The sequence below is a fragment of the Malurus melanocephalus genome, unplaced genomic scaffold (assembly GCF_030028575.1).
Source record: "Malurus melanocephalus ecotype Western Australia unplaced genomic scaffold, MMel_1.1 scaffold_104, whole genome shotgun sequence".
Taxonomy (NCBI): Eukaryota; Metazoa; Chordata; class Aves; order Passeriformes; family Maluridae; genus Malurus; species Malurus melanocephalus.
This window is the reverse complement of record NW_026623336.1, coordinates 204,103-226,883: the sequence shown is the minus strand read 5'-3', so window position 1 is coordinate 226,883 and position 22,781 is coordinate 204,103. Positions and strand designations below refer to the sequence as shown.

At 40.8% G+C, this 22,781-nt stretch overlaps 1 protein-coding gene across 1 annotated transcript in view; it reads right to left on the bottom strand.

Annotated features, from left to right (window-relative positions):
• Positions 1 to 16,674, bottom strand: part of PTK2 (protein tyrosine kinase 2) — a 187,623-nt gene extending 170,949 nt beyond the window's left edge. The window contains exons 1-2 of the mRNA XM_057369158.1: positions 16,540 to 16,674; positions 2,469 to 2,527 (exon numbers count right to left, since the gene is read on the bottom strand). The gene's annotated coding sequence lies outside the window, so the exon portion shown is untranslated. The remainder of the gene's footprint in view (positions 1 to 2,468; positions 2,528 to 16,539) is intronic.
• Between the last annotated feature and the right edge of the window lie 6,107 nt (positions 16,675 to 22,781).

Genomic DNA, 22,781 nt, shown 5'->3' with positions numbered 1-22,781 from the left:
ATGTTACAATAAAAATGGGCATGTCAGAGCATAGACCCAAACCTGAAACCTTTCACCCTAAGTTCTGTAACTCCATCCCATACAAATATTAATAAAACCATAAGATGAATGGGTGAAGGCAGCACTACCACAGCACACTTAACAGGAAAGCTCCATCCTGTAAGAGGAAGGCTTCAAGACTGCCATGAATAGACAAGGGTATTTTGGGACCAAACAGGTCTTGATTCTGTGGAAGAAAGCATTTGAYCACAGAAGAAAAAGACTACCATGGTACAAGTAACAGCTTGACTTTTTGCAGTATGAATAAAAAATTTAAAGTAACAGCTTATAAGCAGCTGGATAAGCAAGAAATGTGGTACATTTTTTTTGTCACTTCCACTGGAACTGTCATTTCAGTATTTGCATATACAATACCACTTTCAAAGAGTAAGCACCACTAATTCCTTCTTCCTACCAAATCCCCAGATAGGAAAAAAAAAAAAAAAAATCAGACTTCAATGTACGCCTGAGAAGTCAGAAGTACTTGCCATTTCCATTTAAGATTTTYCACTATTTCCTCTTACTCTACATTATATTTCACAGCCTTGTTATTCACTGGGCTGGTTTTCTATAAAGCCTTATCTAGGCAGGTACTGCAAGATATTTACCTAACAAACTAATAAATACTTTGTTGTCATGGTTTTACCAGGATATGACTCACTYGGAACCATGTATTCCAGGGAGCAAATGGCTTCAGTTCATAAAACACACAAGTGCACTTTTTTGCTTGTGACATCACAACAGTCAGAGCTGTTCTTTTCAAAAGGTCAAATAAAATTAAAGGAAGCATTAAACCCCCCCTGAAATCACAGATCTGATATGCAGGCCTTTATACATGATTGAATGTTTTGCTCCCACCCCCCCCAACTCCTTGTTTACTGGATTTCCCACACACATGGAATGTTTTCCATGTCCAGAAAATACTGTTCAAGTGTCTGTATTTCCATCTGAATCATTAGTCAGAATTAACAYGAACCATAAGGCTACAAATTTTGGTTTTAACTAATAAACATATCAGTACTGGTTCCAACTGAAATACTTTGGTTTTTTTCCAATTTAAGTGACAAAACAGAAGACTACTGTTTTTTAAACCATTCAAACTTGTTCTTTGGTTTGGTGAGAGTAGATGGAGCTCCTTAGAAAAAACTAACTGCACAATACAAACCATTATTCCATACCAGAAAAGGAAAGGGAGAAATTGGATAGGAGAAATAACTATTCACCATAAATACAAAAAAGGAAGTTTAAGAAAGGCTGACAACATCCAGAAGTGATCTAGTTAAGAATAAAGATATCTACCACTGCAAATTCAGATGGTCAGGAGATACTAAGTGACCCTCTGCTGATTCCTGAAGATGAAAATATGGACACAAGGTCACAGTGTGAATTCCCATTAGGGGCCTGCTCCATACAAAATGCAGGCAGTCACATTTCCTTTGTTCTCAAATGTATCACAGTCCAGGCAAGAACATTAATGACTCTCAACCAGGTGATATCAAAGTTTTAAATACGGATAACTACATCCAAAAGTTAGATTGAAAAGTAGTCTTGAGGTAGCAGGGGATGAATTTTGTTACCTGCCTAAGCCAAAGCAATAGGGAAAAAAAAAGTCATACAGCCTCTTAAACCACCAGCCACAGGGAAAATTGTAGAAAGGGAAGAAACTAAACCACAAACAAAAAAAAAGATCCAACAAGTTATTCTAGCCACACTCAAATGTAAGACTATTCCAAACACCCATATATATGAGCAGCAATAAAAGCAGAAGTCAGAAATATCTAAAAAAATCCCAAACAACTACACTGAGGAATAACACTGAAGTTTTTCACCACAACCATTCACCCTGGGAGATGGGAGGTGGGGGGGTGTCACAAGAAATCAAAAACTATGGAGACCAGAAATAAATTCCTGTAACACAAAGAACACTGTGACTGTAACTTCCCTACTCCTGCTTTCAGCTAAACCTTTTCAGATTAGACCAAGTGCCCCTACAGCAGAGTCTGCTTTATTAAGACAGATATTTTCTGTACTACAGAAAAGCAGAACRTGAAAATAGAGAATTATTAACATCTTGTTCCAAAGGCAACACGTGGGTCTGCTCAAGCAACTTCCAGCCAAGTGGTTTTGGTAGTGAGAAAACACCTTGCCAACTCCTTCCATGCATTGTAAGTTATTTGCTGCACAGATSTGCCCACCTCTGTACCCTCAGGCTGAATGGAAGGACCATGAACAGGCTGTCAGAAAAAGGTCAGTCCCAGGAGGCTCAAGGGAAAAACAAACCAAGAAATTCCATCTTAACACCCACTGTCAAACAATCAAGATTTTCAACAATAATTACAAGGAAAGAACAACAACAAAACCTCATCTTGACCTGCTTTACCCAGAATAAAACTCTGTGTGAAATCGAAATCATTAGCTGTTGTACATACCCTAAGTAGACTTTCCAGCTCTCAGCAGCAGGTGCTCAATACAGGATGAAACATGAAATCTGAAACAAACATTTAGAATTCATTAGGACATTATCTTAACTATTGTCAAAGTAGTCAAACATCCGAAAAACTTAAAGAGGAAAATAACTGATATTCTTGATATGAAGASAAGATAACCTCCCTAAGGAACCAGCTGCAGTACATGTCCTATTTTACAGGTGCAGATTATTTAGCTGGAAGTCCTTAGGAAAAGAACAAACAAACAAACAAACCCACCCTAAAACAGAACACAAAATYAGTTTGCACAAGAAGTCAGGGACTTACATTTGAACTCAAAACAGACACCTTACAAAACAAGTTGACAGAAATCCTGTTGGTCYCAAGAAAGCAAATGAAAAATTTCACAACTCATATGGATTTGTTATTTTGAAGAAAGAGGGTTAAAGAATTTTGAAATGAACCTTTATTATTGATAATGTACATTTAATGGCAAAAACAAGTGAGTGCTGAAAACTCTGATGAGTGATTCAAAACATCAGCAGCATCCAGATCTAGAATTAGAAAGTGCTTCCCTGGAAAATAAAAGTGTGTGGGAGGAACTAGTGAAAAGCATTTATTTCCTCAGGGCATGTGCATCACAGGGCAGCCGAGCCAGTTGTCAGCTGAAGTAACAAATATTACATGTGTATTGAGTAATATCTGTATATACACAGAAATTTGTGGGTTTGTCCCTTAAACAAAATAATTGATCTGAAACAATTTCAGACCCAAGCAATGTAGAGAGTTGAGTTTACTACTTTGCTATTGTTTTTCCTCTTTCTCTTTCAAACAAATGTATACTATAGGGACAAAGACAGTACCAGGAAAAAGCCCAAGGTTATATATTATGCAGTTAAAATTAGATTTCTAAGAACTTTTTGCCAAACTTTATTCACCTTAGATACTTAATTTTCCACATAAAGACCACCAAAAGATTTACACAAAAGAATCCAGTGAGAAAAAGTAACAAATAATCTCTGCACATCTAAGCGGTAATAAACTGGAGGTGAAAGAAAAGYAAAATATTTTAATTTCAATATGAAAACCAAAAAAAAAATCACAGACATTTACCTGAAACACACAGCCACACCACTGGGAGAAAAATCAGTGAAAACTTGAACTGCTTTTATGGTGTTAAGTAAGAGGAATGGCACTGCCTCCAAATACTGATTTTCCAGTTAACACAGAGTCTGCTAAGTCAGCCTGTCCCACCATCTCTGCCAGACTGAGTGGCAAAAGACATCTTCCCTCAGAATCCTACCTGCTCTGAATGGTTTTATGGAATTAGTCATGATTTGGAACAATTTGTAAAAACACTGATGATTAACACAATGGGAATGATATAATGACAAGACCTTTATGAAAAGGCAAATTGCTCATTAGACTGYTTCTCAGACTGAGAAACCCATGCAGTTTATTGATTTAACTAAAGATGTTTTCTGAKAAGGCAAAAGCTACTTTTAATTTCCAAGGCCAGTAGTAGTGACCTTCCCCTACTCTGCAAAGCTACATCAAGAGCACCCTTAAAATATTCATTAAAATAATTGTGTAATATCATGGGATTTAGATGCAGCATCAAAAAAAAGAGCACAAAATACTAGAAAAATATTATTTTAATTGCTGAGGCATCAATAATGCAAACACTTACGGGCATGTTAAATTTTCCACACAAGTTATCCCACTGATTTTCAATAGRATCACCCATGTGTGTAAAATTCAGTGTACAAATGCATGGCACTGTGATTTGATTTGATGTTGGAAGGCAATCCCAGAGGACAGATAAAGGGCCTCTCGTTTGCTCATTAGCTGCTACGAGTAATGTAGTCAGGGACAATCCAAACACTGGATCATTTCTTCTCCCTTACACCAGCAGCCATTTCCAGGCACACCTTCCCAGTATTTGTTTTCACAGGTTACTTACTGATTTACTTCATTCATCAATTACTTAGGAAGCAAGTGGTGACAAGAACTCTCCTATGCTAAACTCAAGTTCAACCAGTTGTAACTTTTTAAAGAACCAATTAGTCTCCTTCTAATAGGGATAAATGCTGAAGGCTTGTAAAGTGGTCAAAAGGAGATTAAACGTAAAAAATTGTTTGGGTTGAAGATTTGTGCTTTTATTCCAAATTTTGTTAAAAAAAAAAAAAAAAGGATGTAGCTTACAAAATGGTTTCTTTAACCAAAAAACCAACTCCAAAACCCCCAAATCTCAATGAAAAGAAATAAACCAAGGAAGGAAGATTTTTCATAGCTTTTGCAATTTGTCCTCTTCACTTTTTTCTCACACTAACACCTCTCCTTCCAATCTTTTCTCAGATTCTCCACTCCACTTCAACACAGCAATGACCTCAAKGACCTCAATCTCCACAAAGCCAAAGATGAACCACTAAAGAGCGACATTATTTGTTTCACTTCCCTCTCCTAACTCTGATCCACAGCAACAAAGCAAATAAACAATTTTATGCAATGTAACATTTCTATCCTTACAAACATTTAATCTGGTCTCTGATGATGCCCCTTTGGCTCYACAGTGAGTCAAAGGAAAACTCCACAAAGATCACAGGAAAGACCTGAAGAGCTCTGTCAGTGCAGGGAAAGAACAGGAACAGCATCTGCTGGACACAAGTAATATCTTCTTTAGCAGAGATGAGACAATTATAGCCAAGTTATCCACAATGTTATTATTCCTGTAGCTGTACTCTCCTGTATCTCGCACAAACAACCGAATCAAGTGAACTTTGGCAGTCACTGAGCAACCACAAACAAATTTCCATCAGTGAACTGTACACTGTTCATAGGGAATTAATCTCCAGCCACCTCTTTTAAGCAGGCAGAAAAGATCTAAGCTTTAATTTTTTAACAAGATAGAAGTGAAGCATTCCATTGGCATTTTGAAAAAAATGTAGTCTGGATAAACAGACATATTAAGGACACAAAAAGATGGGATGAAGCGGCAGGAGGGGAATTCACAGTGGACAGGGAGGGTGGTCAGTCACTGAACAGGCTCCACAAGGAAGCAGTCAYGGCATCAGGCCCTAGCTGGACTCMATGATTCTTGTGGATCCCTTCCAGTTTGKATATACATTGAACCAYAGATTGTCTCACCACTCCCTTACACCTCAAAGCAGTGAGGGCAGCAGACCTGCCTGGAACACTTTAAGCAGCAGCACCAAAAACAACAGCCATGCACAAGAATGATGACAATAGAGCCTTGTGTACAATCTATCAGCAAATGACCACTGSCCTTCAGGAGAAGTCCTAAGGCAGTTACTGAATTCTAGACGAACTCAAAAGCACTGTTTGCACAGCCAATGCTGTGAGCATTTAATAGTCTTGTTTGGGGATGAYTGGCATACAAGCACTTACTTCATCTTACCATTGCTTAGTGGCTACGCCACCAGAAGAACATAGTCAATAAAGCAAAATTTGGACAGCTCACTGGACCCCAAGASAGAGCTTAAGCACCAAAACATATCCCTATGGCCACTGTCAGCTGCACCACCAGTATTTCTGCAGAAAATTTTAACCAGATTGTTGTAACTAATTGGGAAAAGAAGTGCAAACTTCAGTAAGATCTCAATTCCATATCATACTAAAAACACACACACACAARAGAAAAAAAAGAAAAAAGAAAAAGTYTATACTAACCATCACCTCCTATTCACGTGAGCCATCAAATAAAATCAGCCAAAAAGACAAAGCTTTGACAGCACAGAACACAAGTTCAACTTTACACTTCAAACTGCTGTAACACAGACTCAGTCCAAAAACCTATCGTATTTCAAGCGACAGCTGTGCATTAAGCACTCACATTATATGCACATGGGCACCACTCCCCCCCTCCCCACTTCATTTTGACTGTGCTCCAAATCCCTTCTCTAACTCACCACTTTCATCTTGCCTTTCCAAAACTGATCTTGACCCAGCTACCCACAAGGTCTTGCCTTGTTTTTCTACTTCTCTCAACTTTAAGAGCAAGGTATTAAAGGAAATGTGTTTTATGTACATTTATTTTCACAACTTGTGCAGTCCTCACCTTTTTTGTACTTTCACTCTATGATCTCTTCYTTGGCATAATATGACCAATGTTCCTACTCCCACTTGAAAATACTGGGACTCAGTATCTATTTCAACACAGGTAACAAAGGCTTTTGAAAGAAAGAACTTCTATGAAATTCCCATTTAGTACCAAAAAAGTCACACAGATAAATATATTATAGAACTCCAAAATTTGTTTCCTATGAAGGGAGCTAAGTATCTGTTCGATACTMTCTTCAGATTGTGAAACAGTTTAAAGGTTTTATTTGCCTTTAAGAGAAGAAAAAGCTGACTTRGCTGTAAAATGAAGCCAACATTACACACTCCTGTCTTGAAGAATTCCCCTCTCCTCTTCTGATGAAAGGAGAGCAAGGCCTAACACTGGCTGTTGAAAGCCCCAGCACAGTGTGAGACGAGAAGTGCTGCCGTCACACAAAGAAACCCCCCCTTCACTGAGGCTGAACAAGCAGGGGCTCAGAGCCTATGACACAACTAAACTTTTGCTTCATTTAAATCCCCATCTGAGGATTAATCGTGTGCTGCACACCAGCTTCTTCTAAAGGGGCCTAATCGTCTAAAAAAATYCACTTGGTTGTTCAATAAATTCATGTAGGTAGCAGATTTCCAGACTACTAAAGCTCGATTTCTCATACAAATGAGATACTGTCGGGGACTCCAGGCAGGAAATGGAACAGAAKTGAATTCAGTGTAACATCCCACTCCTTCTTTTGACTCCATTCTTTGACTAAGTTTTACATAGGTCATGACTGATAGATTTTTTCCATCCACAACCCAAAGGTACTAAACTCAATCTAATATTCACAAAATGTTCAAGAAGAGACCGAGTCAGAATATTCCCCCAGAGAACCACATACCATACACTTTTTTCCACTATTTCTCTTACAAGCTTCAATACTCAAACCATATCAAAACATGCGGGCAAAATAAAAACAGTATTGTTCACTTAGGGAAATGGATTGATTTTTCCTGATAACCACTGATTATTATGTGTAAAACATTTTCTGTGCATATGTATTAAGGAGTATAGTAACAGTGCAATCTTTCTTGGAGGAGATTTCACCCTGCCACCAGTCAAAATCCCACAATTTACAAAAGCAATATTAAGCAAGAAAACCACATAAATCTRAACTTATTTGACTAAAGATTACTTAATTCTGCTTCCTAATCTCAGTAGCAACTTATTCCTTCCAGGACAAAATGCTGAGAAACATTYTGACTTGCTTTGAACAGATTCATGTGAGTCCTGATTAAGACAAAGCCCAGCAGTAAATCATCAAATATAAATTATCATACCAAAGAGTGAAAGACTGACAGAAAAACMAAACAGTCAACAGAGGTTCCTATAATCCCAAAAATAAAGCTCATCTTATTAATATATAATAATATATTGCAATTAATTAAGGGGCAATACTAAAAGATATAAGAAAAGCCACCCTAAGGCCACTTTATCAACTCSTTTGTACAGTTTAAAAGCCTCGCATGTTTTCCTTAAAATTGGCTAAAATCATAACTAAACTAATTGTTGTAATTGGCTAAGTAACCAGTTTATAGCTTTGTTTTCYATACTTTTTCCAGCCTTCCACAAAGGAAACATAACCTGCTTTGCCTGCAACAGATTCCCATCAAAGCTGCACAATCGCGGGCAATAGCAGAGATAACAGAGAGCACAYGAGCTCAGAGAGAACTCTCAGGTGCTGGGGTTACTGTCAGCTACCTTTTGATTATCACCATAATCCTGCAAATAACAACCTCACATTCTTTACCTGTTTTCATCACTAAAATCAGTGCTGGATAGGATTCAAGAGGTCACCTTGTTATGCTGCCACTCCTGAGGTAGGAATGAACAGCATCCCCTTTCTGACTGATGTCTAATTTGTTCTTAAGGGCTGTCAGGAACGAGTCCTTTCCCTAATCTGTTCCAATGGTTTGTTATTCTTGGAATAAGGAGTCTTCCTCCCCAAGTAGCAACCCAAGTCTTTGGTCCTATTATTTAAGTCAACTAATTCTCATTTTAGTCCCTGTAATCCTTTATCATCTTYATCCTTGTAGTAGCCTAATGCATGGGAATAACTTAACTTCTCATCTCTTTGTAGTCTTAACATCTTAATYTGTTGAGTTCTTGGATGTCATTTTCTCAGGCATCTGCTACTAAAAGCATCTAAAAGAGGAAAACCCATCCTCAACGTCCCATGTCCAAAACTGAACACAGAATTCTAATTAAATCCTGCCAATGCTGAATCCAGGAGTAAAAAAAAAATAACCCCCTGCTATACCACAGCAGAACATTTCTTTGCCTGCACCAGCAGAAGAAGGTTAATCACAAACTGAGCACCCATCAATCAATAACCTGCACACCCTAGTTCACTCAGCTCTTGTAGGATTTTAAAAGCATCTTTTGAGCAAAACATTGGAACAATAAAATTCAGAATCCACTAAACACRGAGTAGGAACAGAGGCTGCAGAGCTGATCAAGTGCAGAAAACAGCTGGCTTTGTGATTTATACAAACTGAAGTGGAAATGACAAGATAATTAATAAACTAACTGAAATCTAGAAGCCTCTAGGATATAGTACTTAAGCCTGAAATAGAAAATGAGAGCTGATAAAAATTCAGAATTACTTCTTTAGCCATTAATTAACAGTGTTCCCATAATGGAGCTGTTAACACCAGAGTAAGAACTGAAACTGTAATTTGTAACATTTGCAAAGAGCTTCACTGAGAACGAGAGACCAGCACATGTCAGAAGTCTGTGAAGGTTTCCTGGGTGAAAGTCGGCATTATAAAACAAGTTTAAAATGTAGCAATATTAAATAGCTTTTGATACAATTAAAAACGGAACTCAAGAGATTGAAACTCTCAAATTTGTGGCTCGTTACTTGGGAGGTACAATTCTATATACATATAATGTATCAGCCWTTTTTTGGGCCATACCTGTATATGAAAATGCATTTTATTTAGCAAATGCTGTTCTGAGTCAGGCATCATGAGGGGTACCAAGCACACTGACAAACACAAAATAACTGCAATGGCCACGCCAAGGCTCATTCCAAGCTGTAAAATGGCAACTTAGATGAACAACTTGGATCCAACATCATGGTATCTGTTTCTCCTTGCGATGGGCACTTCAAATCCCTCCACAGGAAGCACCTCAGAACTGATTTTTGTGCCAGGGTTCACTGTCCTTATATTAAAGCGAAATAACAGTACGGCACCTGAATTAGTTCTGCCATTAAAAGGAAAAGAAGAAGCCATTTGAAGTAGGAATAAAATTTKTCTCAACCTCTGATATTGTGGTTGTATCAGTGGTTACACCTCTATGTACCACTGGTTGACAAAATCAGCATAATCAGGTTTGAAGGGTCCTAGACAGTGGCAAAAACACAAGAATACCCCCATCAGACTCTGGAWCTTGTTGGGGTAAAAGGTGAAGAAAAAGAAGTAAGGACTAATACAAAATTGAAGTACGAAGTTTACCGCTTTACAAAAAGTTAGGTCCAMAAACTAAATTATGAAAGTACCTATTTATATCACTTTTGTGCCTAGACTGTGAAATCCAAAGAACAGTTATCTCTACCTTTAAACAGCTTCCACTACAACAGCATCAGYAAAGTAGCAAAGGGGACAGAGGACCAGACTGCTAAAACCTGAGGTACACCCAGGCACAAAAGAACCACAAGAGCATTCAGCCACCAGCAAAAGGAATTTCTGCTTGAAAAGTGTATTAGAAACAGYAGGGGGAAAAAAGTGGTAAACAACTTGGTTGGTTAACCAAAAATAAAAAGGAACTGTACTCTTTTAAACACTAACTTTATTTTTTCTTATTTCTGTATTAACCTTTACTTGAAGAAAGCGGGCAATAAAAATTCCAGCATTCTAAACSAGAACACAGACTGTTTTTCCCTCTGAGGGGGAAAGATTAGAACTGCCCAGTTCAAAAAAAGAATTAGAACTGGCCAGTTCAAAGAAAAAAGAAATCAAGAGCAGATAGCTATGTGCAAATATGAAAATGGTGGCAGATTTTATGTTTTCACGCTATCTTTCACAGAAARAGAATTTAAAAGATTGCCTGAAATCACTAAGAGGAAATTCTCTTTTGAAGATCACAGAATTTCTGAATCTCAAAGCTGCAGAGTATTACTGAGAACAAACTTGCCTCAGCATTCATGCTGAACATAAAACCTACAAGAGACAGGATGAAACGGGTATTGATTGATGTAAATCTCCACCACTGGGTGTAACTCAGACATTGGGATTTCCAAGTCTCTCTCTAGTACCTTCAATAGCAGTAATCTTGGATGCACTGCTGGAAAATTACCAATTAAATGCTGATGGAGCAGAGACCTTACTGGCTACTGTAAATCCCATAGATTGTATCAGTAAACATTCCAGGCAGTGCCTAAGGCCTGGGAAAGGARGTGGATACCTGGTTAGAGGTGCATTCACAGCTGCAAAATACATCATTTAATTCATTCTGAGCCTCTGCTCAACTAAACTGATACCCCCTTGAAACCTAATTATTTGCAGCAAGAAAACAGGAAAAAAAAAAAAAAAAAAAAAAAAAAAAAAAAAAAAAAAAAAAAAAAAAAAAAAGAAAAAGAAATCATCTGCTGCTTCAAATCCTTCCTATGAACTTCAATGGGACTACAGGAAAAATTATCTCTGCCTTCCAAAGACACTTTAGAGGCTCAGATATTCTGCTGCCTCTGCCCTTCTCCAAACCAAACTAAAACAAAAGCAGGAATTGCACATTTTTCTGTGCGGGTAAACAATGCAAGGCCTGAGCATGGCAGCAGGAAGCAGGAGCAGCTCAGAGTCAGCAGAGCCCTCTGACCCCTTTCTCATTGTCCCAAGCACTGGAAGAGCTTCAGCTCAGTCCTTCTATCTCTGCTGAGGCAACAAGTGCCTCATTTAAAGACTCTTGACACATACACTGGCTAAATGCTCCTAAATTTATTGTTCAGTGTACCTGGAGCAGCAGCAGTGGCTGCAAGATATTGATGCACAGGTTTTGCTTATACACTTTTGGGTAAAAGGAAGGAAATCAGTCTGGGGTCTTAAAATGAGTTAAATTACAGTTCCATGGGCAGGGAAAGGGTCAACATTAACCTTGAGGATTAACTTTAAACTGACCTATATTACACTCTCATCSAGTTGGAACCCTGCAGCAAAATAAAACAAAGTGGAGTGCTTGTCAGGTCCCCTTCCCAGAAGGGAAACAAAAGCTAATACTTTTATGCAACAGGAAGCTAACAAAAATTACTTAAACTTCTTCCACATGCCCCTTCTTCATTGAGCATGATAAAAAGGGGCAGAGGAACAATACAGAAAATTGGAGGGTTCAAAAAAAGTCATGAAGTCATAAGCAAAAAAGAAAATTCAATGCAGAAGAGTTTTGCCAGTTCCGCCATGGACTGTTGCAGAGCTGAAGAACATTTAAATGCACCCAGAATTCACACTAATGCAAGTGAATCATTAAATCTGTAACAAAGCCTGTTGCTTTCAACATTTGATATTTACCTCTTCCATTCTGATTTTTACTTGACAGAAGCTGCATTCAGACCCTGCAGACCAGATTTCAGAAACTATTCTCCATTGTCKTCTCAATCCATGAACCACTGACACCACCACTGAGCTGGATCTCCACATTTCAAGCACTGTCAGATCTGAAGAGAATCAGTTTCTGTGGTTTTCCTGTCACCTCTGAAACTTTCTCTTCTGTACATGGTTCCCTGTGTCAACTCCCTCCAACAAGACATTCCTCTGATGTGCTGAAAGGTGCATGAACTGCTGAGATTTGCAAGGAGATGCTTGGAAAGCTACAACACACCTGGGGAATCACAGCTGTCTCTCTTGYGTCTGCTTTAATACAAATCCAGAAAACCAGATCCAGACACACGAAGTTTTTTGTGCTTTTGCTTGTTTGATTATATTTTTGTGGGGTTTTGGTTTTAAGACTTTTATTAAAAAAAACAAAGACACAGAAGTCTGCTCAAATACAAGACTTGTATCCCAGCACCAGCTACACAATGCTGGCAAGCAACAAACTCCTGTCTTAGGAAACTTACATGGTGGAAAGAACACAAAAGTTATATAGGAACAGGATAGATAAAAATTTAAGCCTATAACCCAAAACTTGCAGGTATTTAAACTGTTCAGCCTCTAAATAACCACTTGCTTCAGTTTTTCTTATTAGCCATCAACCACTGCCTGAAAATGGAGAGCAGGACATGAGGAATGAAAGCTTTCAGAAAGATTTACTTCATCATCTCCACAGAAGCCCTTYCTGTCCTACACCCAAAACCTCCTATCTAAAACCAGGTATTTATCTGGATATCACGTTTTCCACTTAATTTCTGATTCTTTCAGCTTCATGTCTTTGTAATAGTCACAATAAACCACATTCACTGAACACTGGTAGAAGACACTGAACTTCCATGACTCCTAAGTGGCATTATATACAAACCAAGACACTCATTTGAAATTGCTAAAAATTTACAAACTCTACTCTTGCATTAATCTGCACCAGGTTCTGCACCAGGTTTGGGGTTTTTTTCCCCCCAAACACTTAGAATAAAAAAGACGGCTTTTAGCACATAACTATCCTGAAGAAGTTACCATTCAGGGAGACAAGGATCACTGTAGTTCAGGTGCTAAATAAATGCATTCAAAATTGACTTTTAGAGTGTTCCTCCATAATTTCTGCTCTTATTCCATACAAGAGTCAAAGTGATGCAGTAAGGATTTGCTTGTTGCAGTTTTTAAAATTCTGACCTGTAATTAAAACATTTTCAAGACATTAGGTCAATATGTCCATGTTTTCAGTGGTACTGGGAACTTCAGAATTACACTAACAYGAGATGACAGGAAACACACATTTAGTCTGGAAACCACATCTGATGGAGCTAAATATCAGTTATACCAGAAAATAGATCTGGAATATGAATTCCAGTACCACAGTGTCCTTTTTAAGTACCTTCTGCCCATTTACTGACATTTATCCAGAATGTGAAGATACACCTCAGGCAATAATCTACATAAAATGTAAAGTACAAAGGTCTAATGCAAGACAAATAAAACCACATRAGACTATTCAAATTTTGTATGTTTTTATAGAGATTTAACAGCAAAAATACAACCTATTTATAGTTACCGATATTCTTCAAAACTACACATTGAGAAGACACAAGATTCTCTGTCACAGAGAAAAGGACTTTTTCATTAATCCTAAAAAATATAATATGAATGGGAAAAACCTGTACTGTTATTATGAGTTCTGTATCAAAATAAAGACCATACTACTACAGACAGCAGTGCCTGCCAGGGGAAGAAATAAATCAATCATTTTGTTATACAAATGGCAAGAAATAAATTACTGATTCTTGAGTTACCTTCCTAGTAGAGAAAAAAAAAACCTAAACCACCAAATTCACAGAAGCTTTAAAAAAAAAAACCAGAAGACAATCTCCTAAACCATTAAAGCCACCTCTTGTACTACTTCATCTCTAAAAAGCACTCCTGTTTTTCTCTTGTCCTGTCATCCCCTCCAAAATATCTGTTAGCTCATAAGCATTCACAATACTGAGATGCCCCATTCAACGATTACTCACAACATGGCAAACCACTGTATTACCAAAAAAAAAACCCTTTCCACAATAGGTAATATACTCCAAAGYTAAGTCACATCACCAGATATCTTGAAAGAATTTCTAAAGCTATTTTAGCAAATTATACATTCAAGACATGAGTGCTATACTGCGAATATTCCTTTCTGGATGAAGTATTCCAATAGGCTACTAGTTGATTGCTGTGTCACTACACATGCTTAGTACCTTTAATAATACCCAAGGCTGAGGCCAAAAAAAGCTTTGAGATTTTGACAAATAAGCACTGTGTCATTTTTCTTTCATGTATACATTTTAACCTTTCTGCAAAATAAAAGGTCAACCAATACAAGCATCAATCCCAGCCACGTTACACGAAAACTGCATTTAAGACATAATAGCACAAAAGACAAAGTAATTTCAGAACTGGTTTTCTCTCGYTGAGTTGCCTGTAGAGTTTTACAGTGCTGTGAGAGACAATTTTTCCAGCAACCAGTGTCCCGTCCCTTTTTTGTTCTRTTAACAGGATCCCAGATTTTAGGACCATTACATTTCCTGCGTGTATCGATCTCCACGATACACACACACATTCTGTACAGAATCTCACCCATAAACCTTGCTTTAAGAAATACAAGGGCTGTGGTTCCCATCCACAAATCACACCACAAAGGGAAAGGTGGTCCCACAAAAGGGGGTACAGTAAAGCCCAATTTCAGGGGTAACAAAAAAAAGAGCCAGATGGAGAAATTAAGTGGTGGAATTTTGGACGTGGACAACATCAATGAGATAATAAACTGTGCCAAATAACTGTTTAACATTTAATATTTTCTGGCCCAAATCCAGCTGTGCTSTTGACCTTACTCAGGTTTAGCAGAATCAGAGATAATAAAGGTAGATTAACTTCGAGGAATGTGGGACTTTTCCAATTAATCCAGGAGGGGAAAAATACATCAAACAACCTAATGCCAAAGGAGTGTGAATTTTAAAGGGACACTACAATACCACTTCACTCTTACACTAACATTTTCATTAAATACTTCAGTATGAATTCCCAAATGCTTTTCTTTTCAAGTGATTTTTTTTTGTTCAATGCCTTTACTACAGCACTGCATTTATCCCAATGAAACWGCCAAAAACTGGGCTCCAGTCTGACTCTGCTCCAGTGCCAGGGCCTTCAGGATACTCTGCTCYCAAAACACTGGAATAGGAATGACTGCGAAGCAGCTAACACAGAAACAACACAGCCAACAGTGTTCCAGCCAGAAAACAACAAAAAAGAGAACGGGAAATCAAAGAGAAAAGTCTACCCCTTGTCCCAAAAAAGCATCATCAGAGTACAGGAGGTCTGGGAAGAGAATGGAAGTGAGAACTGGCAATGTACAGCATATGCTTCAGAATTAGTCGCGGGGATTTGGGGAAAACGATTCTCTGCTACAGCTGCAATTCTCACTGTACTCCAAAATCAGGTTTACAACTGGAAAACGAAAAAAAATATCAGATTTCTCCAAGAAGTGCAAAGGCTCCTGTGTGTGATCCAACTTCTGTGGCAGCACCGGGCCGCCCAAGAGCCGCGCTCAGGGATCACTCGCTCCCCKTCCCCGCTGCAGACGCCGGGGGCTGTCCCCGGCTTAAAGGACCAGAGCGCTGCGCCGATTCTCTTGGGATCACACGGTCCCAGCGAGCGCAGTACCAGAACAAACCAAAAATAAACCACCAAAACCCACACACCTGAAAAAAAMCAAAACCTAAACCCTAAAGAGAAGAAACCTCAACCACTTCCTCTRCGCTACCGCTCCGGCTCCAAGAGGCAGCCAAGCATTTACGGTCGCCTGAGGAGGGGAAGGGGCAACGCCAGGCGGTCCGGCTCCGGCAGCGAGGGGACACCTCCTCCTCCTCCCTTCCCTTTCCCTTTGTTTACTTTACGGACCGTCCCGCTCCACCTCGCCGCCTCCCGACACATCCGGTGGGACCGGCCGGGGCTGCGGGGCGGGCAGGGCGCAGGGGGCGGCCGGATCCCCCGGGTAGGGGGACGGGGCAGGCGGGGCACCAATGACCTCTCCCCGCAGCCTCCTCCTCTGCCATCCCCTTCCCATCCTGCCTTCCCGGGGAGGGAAGCGGCTCTGCCCGGAGAGACCCCCAGCCCACCGCTCCTGCGCCCCGGCGACCGCGGCAGCCCCTCCCCGGGGACACAGGAACGGGCGGCACCAGGGACGATCTTCCCTTCTCTGCGGAGCCGCCGCCGCTCCCCGAGCCGGGGGCTGAGGCGGGGGACACGGAAGGAGCCGCTGCTCCCCTACACCCCCTCCCCCTGATGTAAATCGGGGCCGCTCCGCCCGCCCCCTCCCCGGGCAGCGCTCGCCGCCGGCACTCACCGCGCTGTGGGCACGGCCGCCTCCGGGGCCGCGGCGAACAGGAGAAGCCGCGGTGGAGGAGGACGAGGAGGAGGAGAAGGCTCCGGAGGGTCTGCGCGGGCAGTGCCGCCTCCCTGCCTCCTCCCGTCCCTCCCTCCGTCCCTCTCTCCCCGCCCTCCCGGCGCGCTGCACCATGGGATGCGCCGCTGCCCCCCCAAACATGGCTGCGGGGGGGTGACGGTGCCGCCCCTCAGGGAGTGAGGCGGGGGAGGTGGGGAAGGCGCGTCCCGTCCCCGCGCCCGCCTCAAGGGCTCTCCCTTCCCTCCCTCCCTCCTTCTCTCCTTCCCCGAGGCAGCGCAGATCCTGACGGGATCTGGCGAATTTGCTGGGGAAGAGGCGATATTTAACCCCTTGTCCTCGCTCAGTGGCACCGGCTGGCACAGAACACTGTCACAGTGTTCCAGCACTGGGATATTCCCGGTGTGGATTCTCCCTCCATGGAGTATCCCTGAATCACCTGTCACAATCCTGTGCTGTGTGCTGGGGTCASACCAGAGAGCCCTGGTCAGAGCCTGGTGCTGATCCCACCAAGGTTGTGGGTTCGATCCCCGTGTGGGCCATTCGTGTAACGAGTTGGATTCAGTGATCTTTGTGGGTCCTGTCCATCTCTGAATATTCTGTGTTCTGTGACCCAGTGTGGTCCCCTCCAGCCTTACCCAGTCTGTGATTCTGTGATAGTCTCTTTTGAGGAAATGCTTACAAATTTAGTTAAATGTGACCACAGTGTTTGAGTGCCCATCAGTCATTGAGTATCATTAATAACTTAAGTCTGAAATTACAGGATCATTGAATGGGCCAAGTTGGAAGGGACCACGGTGGGTCATCTGGTCCAACCTCCCTGCTCCAGCAAGGTCATTACAGGGCTCAGGATTGTGTCCAGACAGTTTGGACTATGTCCAGAGAGGAAGATTGCGCACCCTGTGTGGGCAATGGTGGAACTTTCTGGTCAACAGTTTCTGCCCATTTCCTCTTGTGCCATTGTGGAGCACCAGGAGCAGAGTCTGCTCCATCTCTGAGCCTTCCCTGTGACACTGACAGACAGGGATGAGGTCCCCTCTCAGTCATCTCTTCTTCAGGCTGAGCAGCCCCAGCACCCGCAGCCTTTCCTCATAAGAGAGATGCTCCAATCTCTTCATCATTTCTGCTGGACCCGCCCCAGGAGCTTCATGTCTCTCATGTACTGCGGAGCCCAGAACTGGACACTCCAGATGAAATGTGGTGGTCAGCCTCTTCTCCCATACAACAAGTGACAGGATGAGAGGAAATGGCCTCAAGCTACACCAGGGGAGGTTCAAGTTGGACATCAGGAAGAACTGTTTCGTGGAAAGGGTTGTCAAGCATTGTAAGGGGCTGTCCAGGGAGTTGGTGGAATCACCACTGGAGGTGTTCAAAAAACAACTGGACATGGCACTCAGTGCTGTGGTTTAATTGACATGGTTGTGTTTGGTCAATGGTTGGACTCGATGATGTTGGAGGTCTTTTTCAACTGAAATGATTTTGCGATTCTGGGAAAGAGACATTTTAAACATCTCTTTCCCTTAACATTAATCTTTCCCTTGTCTCTAATGGCAGCTGAACTTGGTTTTTGCTCTCCTCCCTGCCCCAGGCAGCCAGCGCTTGAGCAGATCCCAGAGTTCCACCTCTGGAAGTTACAGTGTGTCTGGAAACCAGAAGCAGAGTCATGGAATCAGAGAATATCCTAAGTTGGATGGGATTCACAAAGGCTGTAGAGTCCAGCTCCTGGACTGCRTCTCACTAGGGTTGATGGAGAGCTAATCAATATAATCGATGGTACTTGGAATGTGAATTTCACTGTTCAATCATGGGCAGTTTACTTCAGGGTAAGACAAGTCCTGCTCTTAAACTTACCTACATTTATTCATTTTCCAGGCACCATAAGGAAACTCAAGGGAAACGTGGAACAAGTGGGGACCTAGATTGAAATCACAGTTTTTCAGGTGAATCCCACATAAAATGTCCCAAGCCACTCCAGGAGCCAATCCATTAGATTAGCTCTGAGCRTGATACAAATGCATTGAGCACCATATAAAAATGATTCCTGGAAACMCTCTTTTAAACAACAGTACAATATTCCCATCCACCTTTTACAGAAATGCAGGGCCATCAACCAGCAGGCTGTTGGATATCCTGGAGGGCAAATCCACTCCACCCCTTCTACTGAAGCTGGACCACTATGCAGAAATGAAGGAAGGAAGGAAGAATGATTTCAGTTATTTTATAATTATTGGGTTTAGGATCCCTATTGATGCTCTTGCCAGAAAAGGTAGAAATGTGCTAATTAAAATTTCTGATGACAGAAAGTTGGGAGGCATCAATAAAAAGGATGATCACWGTAACACACAGGAAAAATTGAATGCTCCTGAGGACTGAAATGGTAAAATGGAAGGAAATGACTGAGTCAAATATGAGCATGTGTTCTGATTAATATACAGGGAAGGGGTGGTACAAGTACTGGAAACAGAAAATGAAAGAGAAAATGGAGCTTCRTAAAATTTTATGGTACAGTTGTTATCAACAGCAGGGAATTGCACTAAATGACCTTTTCCAGCATTTGATCCCAATTACAGATCATTTCCTCTCTCTCTCTGCCTTCACCCAAAGATGTCAAAGTGCTGTATCCACTAAGCAAACTTCTGAAGAAAATAGTTATCCTATTTTTCACACTGGAAAGCTGAGGCAGTGTTTGAGTTGCTAAAAACACACATAATTCACTGGATGAACAGGACTGAAAGCAAAGAGCTCCTCTCCAGGGCTGTGTCCTGTGCATTCAGGACAGCAGCAATACCTAMTTTCTGTCATGCATCATGTGTCCGATAGATTTTATATAAAGATTTAATAACCATTCTTCCTTCAGGTATTTTTTCAAATATTCTTGCTTTAATGGTTATTATTCCTGTATTTTTAGAACTTTATGCTCTGCAGATTCTCTGGACAACATCAGTGTACCAATTCTCTCCAATTTACAGGTGGAAAAACTATTAAGAGTTTATTTAGGTGATTTAGGGAGGAGAGAGAATAAATCCAGGGAAGTAGWAGAGGTGTGAATTTGTTTCTTACATTCTGTTCTTTTAATAGTTTCACTTTTTCATATGGAATAAAGGGTGTTGTCTGTAGTCCCTGGGAGATTTCCCACTGGTTCTAATGGGATGAAAGCAAACCCAAAATAATCTATCAAGTTGAGTGTTTGTAGTAAATCCTGGGAATTCTCCTTYGCAGGTCCTGGTGACAGATTTTTTGGTATTTTCTTGTTGCTTTCTTTCATCATAAAATTGCTTGTAAAAGCAGAAGCCTTCAGCAACACAATGACTTTGATAAAAATGTGAGGGAATCTTCCTTGTGTTACAGAATGCAAGTTTTAGTTAAATATTGAGGAAGTTCTATAAAAGCTGATGATTTGRGCTCTCAGCTGGGAGAGGGGAGCTGTGGTGATGTCCAGTGAAAAGTTATTTCATTTTCCAAAAAGGGAATCTCAGCAGAAACTCATGAGGCACAARCAGGGTGATAGTCAGGGATTCTGTCAGCACCACATACAAATCCCTGCCATGTTTTTCCCCTCCAACTTTAGTGCCTCATCCAAACAAATTGCCTAAGACAAAGGTAGTTCCAATAGCCCATCCATCCATCCATCCATCCATCCATCCATCCATCCATCCATCCATCCATCCATCCATCCATCCATCCATCCATCCTATTGAGATCACTGTCTGATTGCCCCTATTTTTCTCAATAAACTGAGGGAGAGCCCTGGTAATTAGCCTAAACTTTTACACAGCTTAGCTTCTATAAGTCACGACTTACTCTTTTGTCTTCTAAGATCCTTGTTTTCTTCTGATTCTTGAGAACTTGTRCAGAAAAGTAATATTATTTTCTTGTGCTCTCTGTCTACACAGAGTTTGTTGGGAGGTGGAAAAGACCGCTATCCCCAATAATTTATTACAGAATGATTRATATGGAGGTAAGACATTCTGTTTAATACTACTGGCATTATTTGAGCAGTCCATGCCATTACCTCATTTAATTTACAGGGATTATTAAACCTGTGCTGCACTGGTATAAACAAAAAGGTAGGAAATTTCATTATAGTGTAGCATGTATTGTCTTTCCTTCTATTAAGTGACCGAGCTGGGGGTAATGACTCTGAAGAGAACGAGTTCTTTCCGGTGTTTGGGAGCACTGCTGCAGCCAGGCATCCTCCACTTTTCTGCAGGATGGTAAATATTCATTAAAAAAACCAGAACGAGCAGGTAGCTCRGAACTGCAGGGCTATTTCAAGCTGCGCTGATGAAATACAGGAGGATTTAGAGGGGAAAAAAAAGGAGAAAATGGCAAGATGCTAAATATTTCACATAATACACAGTAACATCCTTCATTGTAAGAGGATTTTTTTTTTTTTTTTAAATCACCTAAATCAACCTCAGATGAAGAAATCAACTGCATATGTATGGAGTCTACATAGTACTCTGGCATCGGTGAAGGAAAAAGTACATAGTAAATATGATTAAAGGCACCAAAATGTGAATGTCTAAAAATCTCTGCTTCTTTTTGGATTAAAAAAAAAGAAAAAGATAAAGCATTATTTCAGAATTTCTGGGCAGTGCCTGGAGTAGAAGCTGAATGGAAAGTCACCAGTGGAGGTTTTTCTAATTTATTAACTAAACAAAACACAAAGAAATTMTTAAGAAAAGCTCCAAGGGAAATTGGCAAACCCACACAGGATCAGGAAGGAAATTTCAGGTAGAAAATTTGGTGTGAAAAAAACTAATCAGCAGCTGGGGGACCCACTTGATGAGTTGCTGTTATTAACTAAGACCTCCAAAGCAAATGTTAATGTGTTAATTAGAGGCAGGGTAATAACCTCCTAGATTTCCCAGTGGGAAACAAAACAAAACAAAAACAAGACAATTTTGTTCTGGATTTAACTGGCTGAAACCAAACATGGCAGGAAGAAAACCCTCACAGTACTGAGTGTGCATTTTCTGATGTGGTTTTGCAGCATCACTTCTCCAGTGGTGSCTACAACACCTTACCTGACCCCACAGCACCACCAGGGGAAGTCATGGGACCCCGGAGTTAATTTGTCTTTCTAGAAAATTGAGCAGAATCCGTGTCCTTACTGGTAGCTTTTGATTCCTGGGAAGAAAGAAAAGATAAAAGATCCCACATTGATTTAGTGAGAATGATTCCAAGGAAGAAATGAAGTCAGGACACTCTCAGGTGGAACCCTGGTGCAACAGCAAGGGAAATAAAATTAATGATTTATCCTGAAGGGCCAAATTTCCCATCATGGAGTCTCATCTTCATATTTTGTTTTGGCTTCTAAATTTGAACGTCTTGGTTTTTTTCTTTCCCAACCAAACCTCAGGCAAACTTGTTGCTGAGCCAAATCAAATCATTTATTTTAAAATGCATTCTCTTGAGACTCAGCAGCACGAAGGGATGGAGGTCTTAAGAACATTTAGAAACATGTGAATTCTTTGATTTGTATTTTTCTGTTTTCTATCATTTTGCTGCCTTGAGTTGTGGTGCCCACTGTTCACAGGAAGGCTCAGGAGGGAAGGAGGTGTCCAGGACTGTGCACTGTCAGTGGAGAACACTCCAGGGACAGCCAGGATTGGAGCCCCAGGGCTTACATTCCAGTATTGCACTGCCTTGCCCAGTAAAGACACAGCCTTTCAGCTCATTCAGTTCTGAGCCAACCCAAGGACTGAGGTCCTTTTATTTTTATTTACTCAAACTACTATAGAAAAATCTCATTTTTTTTAATGTATTTTGTCCTTACACAGTTCTGGTTCTTTGTCATTAAAACATCAAGTCAGCTTTTTGCAGGAACTGTGACAGTTGCATCATACTCTGCTCTCCATCAAATCCCTCCCCAAATCCCTCCAGCTGCTTTGGAAGCTTACAYTTCTCCGTAGAGCCCCTTGATGTATAAAATGTGTGCGATGTTTTGATCAAAGGGCTTCTTGTACTTAATGCAAATTTCAGCACACGTGGAGCAGTCAGATGTGAGTGTGTGGATCYGCTCCTCCCATCTCCACTGGGCCCCTGGGGCATCAATCCAGCSAGSAAGGAGGGCAGGGATGACTGGTGCWGAACACTTCTGCTTCTCTAATTTTTAAGACTGTGTTAAGCTTTATATGTTTATGATCATTTTAACTAATGTTCTGAACRCCCATCAGCTA